General features: G+C 45.3%; 1 protein-coding gene across 1 annotated transcript in view; it reads right to left on the bottom strand.

Annotated features, from left to right (window-relative positions):
• Nucleotides 1–10392, bottom strand: part of SFTPB (surfactant protein B) — a 41240-nt gene extending 30848 nt beyond the window's left edge. The window contains exon 1 of the mRNA XM_069762172.1: nt 10012–10392. The gene's annotated coding sequence lies outside the window, so the exon portion shown is untranslated. The remainder of the gene's footprint in view (nt 1–10011) is intronic.
• Between the last annotated feature and the right edge of the window lie 1789 nt (nt 10393–12181).

Raw genomic sequence — 12181 nt, 5'->3', positions numbered from 1 at the left:
ATCAGCACAACACTATGTGACGTCCTCCGCCATTACCTCAAGCACTCTCAGATTTAGAAATAAGAGTCCTCTAATGAAGTGGCCGGCAAACACCTCACGGCAAACCTTCCCGCATTACAGAAGAGTTAACCCTTAATGCCTTGCAAGGTCTGGCATACATTACATACAGTTAGGGCCAGAAATATTTGGACAGTGACACAAGTTTTGTTATTTTAGCTGTTTACAAAAACATGTTCAGAAATACAATTATATATATAATATGGGCTGAAAGTGCACACTCCCAGCTGCAATATGATAGTTTCCACATCCAAATCGGAGAAAGGGTTTAGGAATCATAGCTCTGTAATGCATAGCGTCCTCTTTTTCAAGGGACCAAAAGTAATTGGACAATGGACTCTAAGGGCTGCAATTAACTCTGAAGGCGTCTCCCTCGTTAACCTGTAATCAATGAAGTAGTTAAAAGGTCAGGGGTGGATTCCAGGTGTGTGGTTTTGCATTTGGAAGCTGTTGCTGTGAGCAGACAACATGCGGTCAAAGGAACTCTCAATTGAGGTGAAGCAGAACATCCTGAGGCTGAAAAAAAAGAAAAAATCCATCAGAGAGATAGCAGACATGCTTGGAGTAGCAAAATCAACAGTTGGGTACATTCTGAGAAAAAAGGAATTGACTGGTGAGCTTGGGAACTCAAAAAGGCCTGGGCGTCCACGGATGACAACAGTGGTGGATGATCGCCGCATACTTAATTTGGTGAAGAAGAACCCGTTCACAACATCAACTGAAGTCCAGAACACTCTCAGTGAAGTAGGTGTATCTGTCTCTAAGTCAACAGTAAAGAGAAGACTCCATGACAGTAAATACAAAGGGTTCACATCTAGATGCAAACCATTCATCAATACCAAAAATAGACAGGCCAGAGTTAAATTTGCAGAAAAACACCTCAAGAAGCCAGCTCAGTTCTGGAAAAGTATTCTATGGACAGATGAGACAAAGATCAACCTGTACCAGAATGATGGGAAGAAAAAAGTTTGGAGAAGAAAGGGAACGGCACATGATCCAAGGCACACCACATCCTCTGTAAAACATGGTGGAGGCAACGTGATGGCATGGGCATGCATGGCTTTCAATGGCACTGGGTCACTTGTGTTTATTGATGACATAAGAGCAGACAAGAGTAGCCGGATGAATTCTGGAGTGTACCGGGATATACTTTCAGCCCAGATTCAGCCAAATGCTGCAAAGTTGATTGGACGGCGCTTCATAGTACAGATGGACAATGACCCCAAGCATACAGCCAAAGCTACCCAGGAGTTCATGAGTGCCAAAAAGTGGAACATTCTGCAATGGCCAAGTCAATCTCCAGATCTAAACCCAATTGAGCATGCATTTCACTTGCTCAAATCCAGACTTAAGACGGAAAGACCCACAAACAAGCAAGACCTGAAGGCTGCGGCTGTAAAGGCCTGGCAAAGCATTAAGAAGGAGGAAACCCAGCGTTTGGTGATGTCCATGGGTTCCAGACATAAGGCAGTGATTGCCTCCAAAGGATTTGCAACAAAATATTGAAAATAAAAATATTTTGTTTGGGTTATGTTTATTTGTCCAATTACTTTTGACCTCCTAAAATGTGGAGTGTTTGTAAAGAAATGTGTACAATTCCTACATTTTCTATCAGATATTTTTGTTCAACCCTTCAAATTAAACGTTACAATCTGCACTTGAATTCTGTTGTAGAGGTTTCATTTCAAATCCAATGTGGTGGCATGCAGAGCCCAACTCGCGAAAATTGTGTCACTGTCCAAATATTTCTGGCCCTAACTGTACATTAAACCCCTTCCCGTCGCGGCCCTTTTTAGTTTTGCCTTTTCGTTTTTCGCTCCCCTCCTTCCCAGAGCCATAACTTTTTTATTTTTCTGTCAATATGATCATGTGAGGGCTTATTTTTTGCGGGACGAGTTGTACTTTTGAACAACACCATTGGTGTTTACCATGTCTTGTACTAGAAAACGGGAAAAAAAATTCCAAGTGTGGTGAAATTGCAAAAAAAATTGCAATCCCACACTTGCTTTTTGTTTGGCTTTTTTGCTAGGTTCACCAAATGCTAAAACTGACCTGACATTATGATTCTCCAGGTCATTACGAGTTCATAGACACCAAACATGTCTAGGTTATTTTTTATCTAAGTGGTGAAAAAAAATTCAAAACTTTGCTAAAAAAATGTGCCATTTTTCGTGATCTGGGGTCGGGTGAGGGCTTATTTTTTGCGTTCCAAGCTGACGTTTTTATTGATACCACTTTTGTGCAGATACGTTGTTTTGATCGCCCGTTATTGCATTTTAATGCAATGTCGCTGCAACCAAAAAAAGTAATTCTGGTGTTTCAATTTTTTCTCTCGCTACGCTGTTTAGCGATCAGGTTAATGCTTTTTTTTATTGATAGATCGGGCGATTCTGAATGCGGCCATACGAAATATGTGTAGGTTTCACGCGAAAGGGGGGTGATTTAAACTTTTATATTTTTTTTATTTTTTTTTTCATATTTTTAAAAACATTTTTTTTTACTTTTGCCATGCTTCAATAGCCTCCATGGCTCATCAGATCGCTGGTATGTATCTGAATTGCAGGCGTGCTATGAGCGCCGACCACAGGGTGGCGCTCACGGCAGGCCGGCATCAGTAACCATAGAGGTCTCAAGGACCTCTATGGTTACCATCATGACGCATCGCCGACCCCGCTCATGTGACGGGGGTCGGCAATGCGCTCATTTCCAGCCGCGCGGCCGGAAGCGGTAGTTAAATGCCGCTGTCAGCGTTTGACAGTGGCATTTAACAGGTTAATAGCGGTGGGTGAATAGCGATTTACAAAACAGCCGACATGTCGCGACTTTGATGTGGGCTCACCGCCGGAGCCCACATCAAAGGGGGAGACACGACATGCGCTTTACTAGTACGGTCACCAATAAGATAACGTTATGGTGGATCTCTACAATTTTCATTGCCGCCATTTAGTAATTAAGGTAACACCAACTGCAGTGGCCAACATTAGTTTTGGTCGCTTTAGCTCCACCGTGATCTAAGCCAGAAATGCCCATTTTCAAATGGAATTTTTGTAAATTTCAAGTTTGCTGAAAGCATTTTGGGAGGATAAAGGTATTTTGCTTTTTTTTTCCACTATAAAAATCGCTAATCACTTATCTAATCTATTAAAATAGTTTCTCAAAGTAACTTAAAAAAATACACATTTGGTATATCTGCGTTCATAAAAGTCTGGTCAAAATAGAAGATTAATTAGCTGGTAAACAACGTTACAAGAAAAAAAAACCTCATAAATGCCAAAAATGTATTTTGGGTTCACTATTCCTCCCTAAAAATGCAATAAAAACAGATAAAATCTCTGTATATTGCCAAAAATGGGACCAGTAAAATCTATCAGCTCATCAGGCCAAAAACAAGCCCTCACTAAGCTCAATCAGTGAAAAAAAAAAATATTGTGGGTCTCAGAAAATGGCAACACAAATCTCAACATTTGTTAATACAAATTTCTGGGGTTTTTTTTGTCCTTTTAAATAACAAATAATTGGTATTGCTGTAATTGTAATGACCTGGAGAATCATGAACCAGAGTAACTTTCACCACAGAATGTAGGAAACTAAAAAATAATTGCATTTTTTCCCCAATTTCACCACACTTGTGATTTTTAGCATGCTTTCCAGTACATTAAAGATAAAACTATAACTAGTCATACAGCTATGTGTCAGGAAAAATAAAAAGTTACGGTTTTTAGCAGAAGAGGAGGGAAAAAAAGTACAAAAAATGAAAAATTGGCTGAGGGGGAAGGGGTTAAGCCGCCTCTCCCGCTACTGCAGCTTCTTAGTCCACCGCACTGGTCTTCGTTCTTTGGTTCTTCCGATGCTGAGGTTTATGTGACTATACGAGTCTGCAGTCATGTGTGGAGGAGGTACTAATTTTTATGGATATGTTTGAATTTAAGTCAATTGAATCCCCAAAAATTAGAAATTTTGAAGAGGAAGAAGAGGAAGAGGAAGTGGAAGAAGAGGAAGAGGAGGAAGAGGAGGAGGAGGTCGACCGGCTTGGGTCGGTGTCAGAACCCACCACACCCAGGCAACTGCCGGGGCCCTGGATGAACAGTGGGGGCCCACTCGCCCTCTGGGGACATCATCACACTATGGGATCTGTGAGTTGGGGGAACCCAGTGCCTGCGCTGACACCGGGTGCCCCCCCTTAAATATTCTCCTTGTTCCATGCAACTCCAGTGTCTTCAGCGTTCTCTGACTCTGTGATGTCTCAGGGCAGATGGCACAATGACATCACTACAGCATGCCCCCTGCTGAGCACTGCAGAGATTCAGAAGACTGAACTCAAGACAATTTGCCCACTGTCGTTCCGTGGTCTCGCTCCCAAGGACGTAGCAACACCAGGTGCTGAAGGGCCCCCCCTGTCGAGGAGGAACATCTTCAGGTACCTCTCCTGTCTGCGACCTGATTCTGGAGACTGCAGTAGCGAACCAGCACCTTGGTCCATCTTATTTGAGGAACTGAACTCTTCTTGTAGGCTTGGCCCCTTTTGGAGAAAACTGGCGTTCATATAGACCTTGTACCCGGTCACTTCCTCCATGATGAAACCGAAGACTTGTCTGTGGTCACAGTACCTCATGACCCCCTGGGTCATCTGTCGGACAAACTCCTCTCAGTCAGGACTTTCCAGCTGGGCTCAGACCCATTGCTCTTTCTTCTTCATAACCTGGATGACCCCCACATTTCATTCCTTTTATGTAATGAGAAGTATATCCCCAGGGCTGAGCACTACCTCCAAGTCTGGGGAAGGCGCCTCCACGATTGGAGGAAAGACCGTCAGGGTTGGAGGAGGAATCTTCAGTGTGTGGGACTAACAGGACACTGGGCCAACAAGGCTTTGAGGCATTCAGCCAGTCCATATTTCAGAGTCTAAAGATTGAGTGACCTGTTCCGTTAAGAAGCTTGGCTTCACCTCTGACTGCATCAAGGCCATAAGCCTCCACCACTCACTGCATTCCCGCCCTTCTCAATTAGGTGAGCCACTACAGGCCCCGATGCGGTCTATCAACGTTTTTGGATTTGGATCCACTATTTCTGCTTTTGGCAGGGTTCGCAGACGCAATCCACAAATAGCGGTGTCTCTTCCACTTCTTGAGGCCCGTCATGGCCCCGCCTTTCAGAGGGTGGAGTCCACCCTGACTCACCATTTTCCGAATGTCCCTCCCCATTTCCTCAAGCCACACCTTCCTGGGAAGATCTTCTCCTTCCACCTCACTCTGCGACTACGGACACTCCCAGCTGGTGCTTTTGGTTGTGGTATTCCCCTGGGAAGGCATACATGCTGAATGGTTTGGCTGCACTTTGTACCTTTTCGCCTCTGTCACACCCACGATGGGAGAGCCCGTGTCGCATTTGGTGCCACTCACCTCCATCTTGCTGTCCTTGTTCGGTGCCATCTTAGACCATTTAATGGTTGCCATCTTCCTTGTCAGTCTTCTTTGCACTGCACAGTCCTCGCAGATGCAAAACTTGATCCTGCCAATTACACCAAGTGTAGCATGGCGTAGGACGATAGCCGTGGGCGAGGCTCTTGTCTCCTCTTTTTACACCTTGGTATGCTACATGAAAGTGTGGGTCCTGGCTGGGTGTTGCTGCTAATGCTGTGAGGGCTGTATACCCGCGCATGCTGCCAGTAGTAGCCGATGGTGTTGGCTGGCCAGGACCTTCCTTTCCGCAGTTCAATAAATTAGATTTCCATTAAAAAATAAAATCTTTGCTGAACTGTAACTTGGTAAAGGTTATGTATAAGGGATAGTGGGTACAAAGTCTTCTCTTACAGTATTTTCATTCCCACAGTATCCGTCTTCAGTAGTTTACACCAGGGCCAGTGAAACACACTGTTTCGCCCTACTTCGTTACAACCAAGCTTGTCACCACAGTCCTGATCAGCAAGTCTCTCTACTCACGCAGCGGTTCCGCGTCCTATTTTTTCCAATACTGAAGCCCTGTATCTACCAATCAGGACCCACACTAATCACACAAATTCAGTCCTATTTTTGCCTGTTAGTTTTGGCGTTTTGCAAGTGCAGCGCCCCAGGGTCCTGGTCGTTGCAGTAATGTCATTCTCCTCTAGGGGAGAGTGGTGTTATGTTTGGAGGCAAAGAAGGATAACTGCATCCAGGTATTACAAACATTTCACACTCCTGGCCACCAGGGGGAGCTCTAGCTCCTATTTATTAGGTCACTCCCCACACTGGTAAAACTGGTCGCCTGTAGGGAAAGTTAGTCAGTTGTTGCTGGCTGTGCTCCGCTCAGTTATTTGGTCCCTGGCAGAGGTAGGATCCTGTCAGAGAGCAAAGGAGAAGGACACGGAGCTATGCATGCCCTCAGAGCTGCAGCTCCTAGAAATAGACAACGAAGGCTGAACTGTATTGCAGCGAGCGTGCAAGGAAGTCGTAGCAAAGGAGTGGATATCAGAAGGGGACCAACCCTATACAGGCTGCCTCCTTCTGAAGCGCAGAAGCATAGTAGCCGGAAAACCAGGGGAGTAACAACCATTATGCCTTGCTCCAGAGACTGGCAGGACAGCTAATTTCACGTTACCTGTCCGCCCTACACCCAGGAGGCACGGTGGCACCCCTTAGAGGCTGGGGCATGATAGAGTCACTATAAACCGCCTCAAGCCACCAGTCATATGGGTTTTTCCTATCCGGGGGACAGAGAGAGACATAACATCTACAACAGTTGTGAGGACCTTATGAGAAGCTTAGCAGTAAGGGACTACAACACTGCAGCGCAAAGGAAGGCTACTGATTTCCACCTGGACAAAGGGAACTCTGGGCTTGCCTCCAAACCGGCCGGACTCTGCCTACCCTGTAGTCTGGTGCCCTAGACTGTGGACGCTGAAGCCTTCAGTAAAGATAAAGAGACTGCAACCTTGTGTCCTCGTTCTTCACTGCGCCATTCATCATTCACCATCTACACACTGGGAAGCCCTGGGGACATACTTCACCTGTGGTAAGGTATACCATCTAGCTGCCATAACATCACCCCAGCGGACCCCTTAAAGCAGCGTCGGTCACCCTGACCGAATACCACAGGTGGCATCACAAACACAAACTTTATACCCTTTAAAGACCTTTCCCTTTTACACGGACGTCCCAGGGCCACAGACCGGGTCAGCCACCGTGACATCCCCTTGTGAACCGCAGGACCCGGTACCGAGTACCCCACCGCCCTGACGGGGAGATCCACAAGCTTGTGCTTCTCACAACTCGTCGTACTATCCAAGATTCCAAGAACCATTTTTCGGAAGGCCCCTCTGTCTAGTCGGTGACTTTAGGATCTCACTATTCCCCTGTCCTTTAGTCTCCTTTTCTTGTAGATCACCCCAACAACAGCACTGCTCATATTACTCTTTCCACTTGCACTTGAACTAGAACTAGCAATAGAAAACAGTCACTTACCCTAACATTAAGCCCCTCCCACTACGGGCTAGTCCCAAAATTAATTCCTAACTTACCCTAATGTAACTACCTAAACTACAGTCAGCTATCTTTTACTACCTACCTTATGAGCTAAGCCATAAACTATACATCCCTATATTACTGATATCACTATGCATAACCATATCACAATGCATTACAACACAATTCACATGGCTCAACATATACAACGCGATTGGTGTTTTCAGGGGTAGGAACACGACAGTCATTGTCAACCACCCTTACAAGAGCACTGATTACATATTTACATGCATCAATTTACATTTTCTATCCCAAATCACTAGACAATTTTGTTCCTGCCTCTGTTATGCCCCCAAAGTAGTAAGCCCCTTTTAAATGAAATTATTTATAATAGTTTATAAGTGTTTGCATGACATTCTAATAATAAACAATAGACGGAAACCAGGCAGACCCTAAATAAAGTAAAAGGATCCTCTACCTCCATTTAAAACAGGAAAGCACAGGATGCTATTTCCATTTATATGTTCTAAATGGAACAGACAAATTTAAAAAAAATAACTCACCGTGTGAACACAACATAAAAACGTTTTTTTTCTCCATTGAATCTCATGAGGGTTGCTACATACTGCCAACAAATTACTTTTGTGCAATGTTATGTTCCTTATTGCCGGTAATAAAATAACATTTAGTCTTACAAAACGCAGTCATTTGATGCTTTCATCAAGCACAGAGATTAGAAGTGTATCATGGGAATGACTTATGTGGCTTCTTCACAGTAGTGTCGGAAAGAGTCCAAGGTAAACTTACCCAGACGAGAGGATTATTCATATAATGAGAAGTGACACAGGTGCTGGCTCAACATGCAGGAGTCATGTGAAGTGTCAGCTCTTGTGCAACAAATATCACTTCATGATTGCATTGCGACAGACGCTTTTATAATAGCTCTGACAAATTCCAGAGATATAGATTGCTAACTATTATAAATCTCTTAGTACAGAGCAACTGTATATTATATACGGTAATTCTACTCTCCTAGATGCAATGCAAAGTAATATTGTGGTATCCCAGTACATGTTCTACTGCTGCTGAATGAAACAGTTGTGGTGTGGCAGTAGATTTGTGCCAGTGTGCCCTGTGGGCTCTGTGACTTAATGCACTGTATGTGCGTACACTGAGGACTGATTATTGTGCAAGGTGCTTTGTACTTTGCTGCCATCTACTTGCTGATGTTCGTGTATTAGTGATAAGCGACCATGCTCAACCGAGTGTCTTTGGTGTGATCGAAAAATATATTCGAGTCCCCGCACATGGCTGTTAGCTGCAAGACATGCATTGATTGTCTGTTTGTTAGGCCATATTTTTCGAGCACGCCAAAGACACTCGGTTAGCACCAGAGGATGTTCGGATAAAACCTTTTCCGAGCACGTTCGGTCATAACTAATGAGTTTGAAAGTTAGGTATCCAGTCTCCTCACCACGAACTACCAAAGAAATGGCTAGGAGGAGTCTCCCAGTACATATTTCCTGTACAAACCAGTTCAGTCCCATCTAGTTCAAGGAAAGGAAGAACTACTACTACCCGAATCTAATTCCAGTCCACGCTGAAGGGACATCTTTCTTCACATAGTCCCCTTCACAAAGTAGTGAAGCCTGATGAAGTCAGGGGAGATAAGGCTGAACAAGTGCTTTTCTGCACACTAGTTTCTTTATGCGCCTCCAGCCGGAATCAGTGCAACATGTCTGTCATGCCACAAACTTTGTCTACTTTTCCCGCTGCAATAGAGAAACGTAGAACCTAAAATTGTACTACTAGTGTGTCACCACGTGGAGCCAGCCCATGAAGGTTGCTTTTTCAGTGAAGCATTACCTGGGCTGTGCTTTCCTGTAACAATTCCTCCACTAGCAAGTGAAGTGAACTGCAGATTAGCCGGCCTGAGAAGCCCCAATCCTGCAGCTTCACAAGGAAATGAAACCACCTTTCATGCACAAAACAGTAAATGTATCCTATGCTGTAAACTATAGTAACCTGTTATTTCCTTCAGCAAAGAAGCGTTATGTTTACAAGTTCACACGTGTGTCTGTTTTTTCTGACTGCACTAACATCAGGGGTGCACCAACACCTGCACCCAGACATTGCCTCTACAGGAGCGCCCCCGAGGATCCTATACTGTCATCCTGTCAAAGAGGCACAATGCGAAGGCAGTCAGGGATGATCATAATTCTATTTATTGTATATATAGTGAATTGAAGTAACTCTAAACAATTAGTGTAAGTACTAGGCATATTAACAAACAAAGGTAACAATAAACTTGAAAAGGCAAAGGAAGTCTTTATCTAACGTTAATGTTTGGTTCCCAAAGGGTACCCAGCCGTGGGAGCCACCACGTAAGTTCTCTTTCTGTAAATCTGGGTGCCAAGGGTTTTCTCTCTAACATACTCATTAAGCCAGCTGAGTCTCCAACCCACCAACTTGCACCCTCCCGACCTCAGACCCTAAGCCCAGCCGACCATGGTACCATGAAAGATAGCTGGAAGTGACGGCCCTGCTCACACGCACTGTCCTCCAACAGTCTCAGTCACGTCCCGCCTGTTGCAGTCCCCTCAAGGATCTTCTCAGCTTGACCGCCGACAGAAGTTTCTTAGGATTGGAATGGATTGGGCTAGGCCTCGGCTCTTGATAGGCAACATATGGCCTCTTGAGCTTTATTGGTGTGGAGCACGAATCATGGTCCCCACCCATGCATGCGGAACTCGGAGTCCTCCTGTGCAGAATCTGGGCCTTGTCAGGCGATGGCCAACACCTTGCTGGTGTAGACTTTCCTCTGAGGCCTGTTACGCTGGCCTCAGCGACATTACTAGAGCATGTCTGCTCCACTCTCTTCTCTGGTGCCAAATCTGCCTGTGGTTTGGCGTGCAGAGCTTTTAAAACAAGGAAGTCCTTCCTGATCAGATCCAGCAGACGAAGTCGCTCCCCTTGCAAATCTTCCAGCACAATGTAGTTCCACTTTATTTCGCCTGACCAGAAGATGGCAGTCTCTCTTCATAAATGGCACATCCTGCAAGGGCTCTTCAGGGATTTTACTGCATCTTATTACATTCCTCCCCCCTTTTGGCTTGTTATTTAGAATCCTTTCGAGTTCAAAGGTAGCCTGAGTTCAGCAAAGAGTTGAGCGCATTCCTTTGTTTTCTGTTGTATCGGGGACTAGGCAAATTCATTTTGTGCATACCAGTTAGGGGGAATTCCGGCATTGGCCCGCTCAGTCCTCTGGAACTCTTCCTGTAGAGGTGCTTCTGGGGTACTTGGAGACTCAGCCACCAGAAGTCGATTCCTGGTTCGTTTTTTGTCCCATTTGAGGGCGACATTGGCATCTCTGGTGAACTCATGGGCCCTGCAAGCAATTATTCCTCTCCCTCTAAGATTCCCTTTTGTGGGACCTCGGCCACTTTGGTTGAGGGCTCGACTTCGGCACGGTCTTCTGCTTCGAAAGAGCAGGGTCACAACATATTCCAATGTAATACCCAAGGTACCACGGCATCATCTCCCTCAGGCTTGACCTCATAGACGGAGTTATTTGGGTGGAGATTCTTCACTACTCGAAAAGGCACCACCTCCCAATCGTAATGCTGCTTATTCCCGGGTCAGTTGGCCTGCACTAACACATGGTCTCCTGGCTGAAGTTGTCCACCTAACAGAGTGGATCAACTTGAATGTTCCACTTCCCGAAACTGCTTTACAACCAACTTCCTTACCATCCGAAGTCTCTGCCGGTGCTCTCGGACCGAGGCATTTGGACTAGTGTCCAGACAAGGGTCCTCTGAATCTAGTTCCAGTTCAGTGATTTATCATCTGCTTCACTCAAATAGTGGCATGTAAAGAATATACTGTAGCTGGTATTCGCATGGACTCTGTTATTGTAGACCTACACCAAATTGGACACAAATTCAGGCCACCTCATCTTCTTGTCCTCCTCCAGAGTCTGCAAAATTTGTAACAGAGTTCGGTTGAAGCACAACACCCCAGGTAACCGGTTGTTACAGTGATGTTGCCTTCCTTTCTGGGAGGGTGATATCATGCTTAGAGGCAAGGAGGATTCCATTTATCAGGTAAAGCACCTACATGCAACACATTCAGAATCCAGGCCAGAAGGGGGAGCTCTTAACCTGCATTCAGGGGAGCTTCCCCAGCTTTAAGTATTCTGGTCTGGAGGAGGAGTTGGCCGGTTGGTCCAGGGAGACCAGAGAGTACAGTCTGGAGCAGACAGTGAGGAGAGAGGAAGGAGAGCAGAGAGAGTGGAGCCGTGCAGCCAGGACTGTGCTGTAGCTCCAGGAAAGGAAGAGAACCTGAAGGGTTGAATTGTAGTGAGCATCAGAGGAAAGTGTTGTGAATTCTGTGGCAGAGTTCACTCCTGTGGTCACAAGTGGTACTTCGGCTGATTCTCTCTGGGATCTTCCGTTTGTGGAGGAAAGTGGTACTGTAGCTTCTGAGTTTCCTCCCTCAGGTGATCTGGTGAGCTCGTTAGCTTCTTCTCTACTTAACTCCACCTGATGCTTTGATCCATGCTTCCTGTCAATGTTCCAGTGTAGGATTTGTTTTTTCCCTGGATCGTTCCTGTGGCCTGCTGCTCTGCAAAGCTAAGTTTTGCTAATGTTATTTTGTTGCTATTTTTCAGTCCAGCTTGCTTTATT

This window comes from Ranitomeya imitator, chromosome 4, assembly GCF_032444005.1.
Source record: "Ranitomeya imitator isolate aRanImi1 chromosome 4, aRanImi1.pri, whole genome shotgun sequence".
In the NCBI taxonomy this organism is placed as follows: Eukaryota; Metazoa; Chordata; class Amphibia; order Anura; family Dendrobatidae; genus Ranitomeya; species Ranitomeya imitator.
This window is presented reverse-complemented; position numbering and strand designations above follow the sequence as displayed.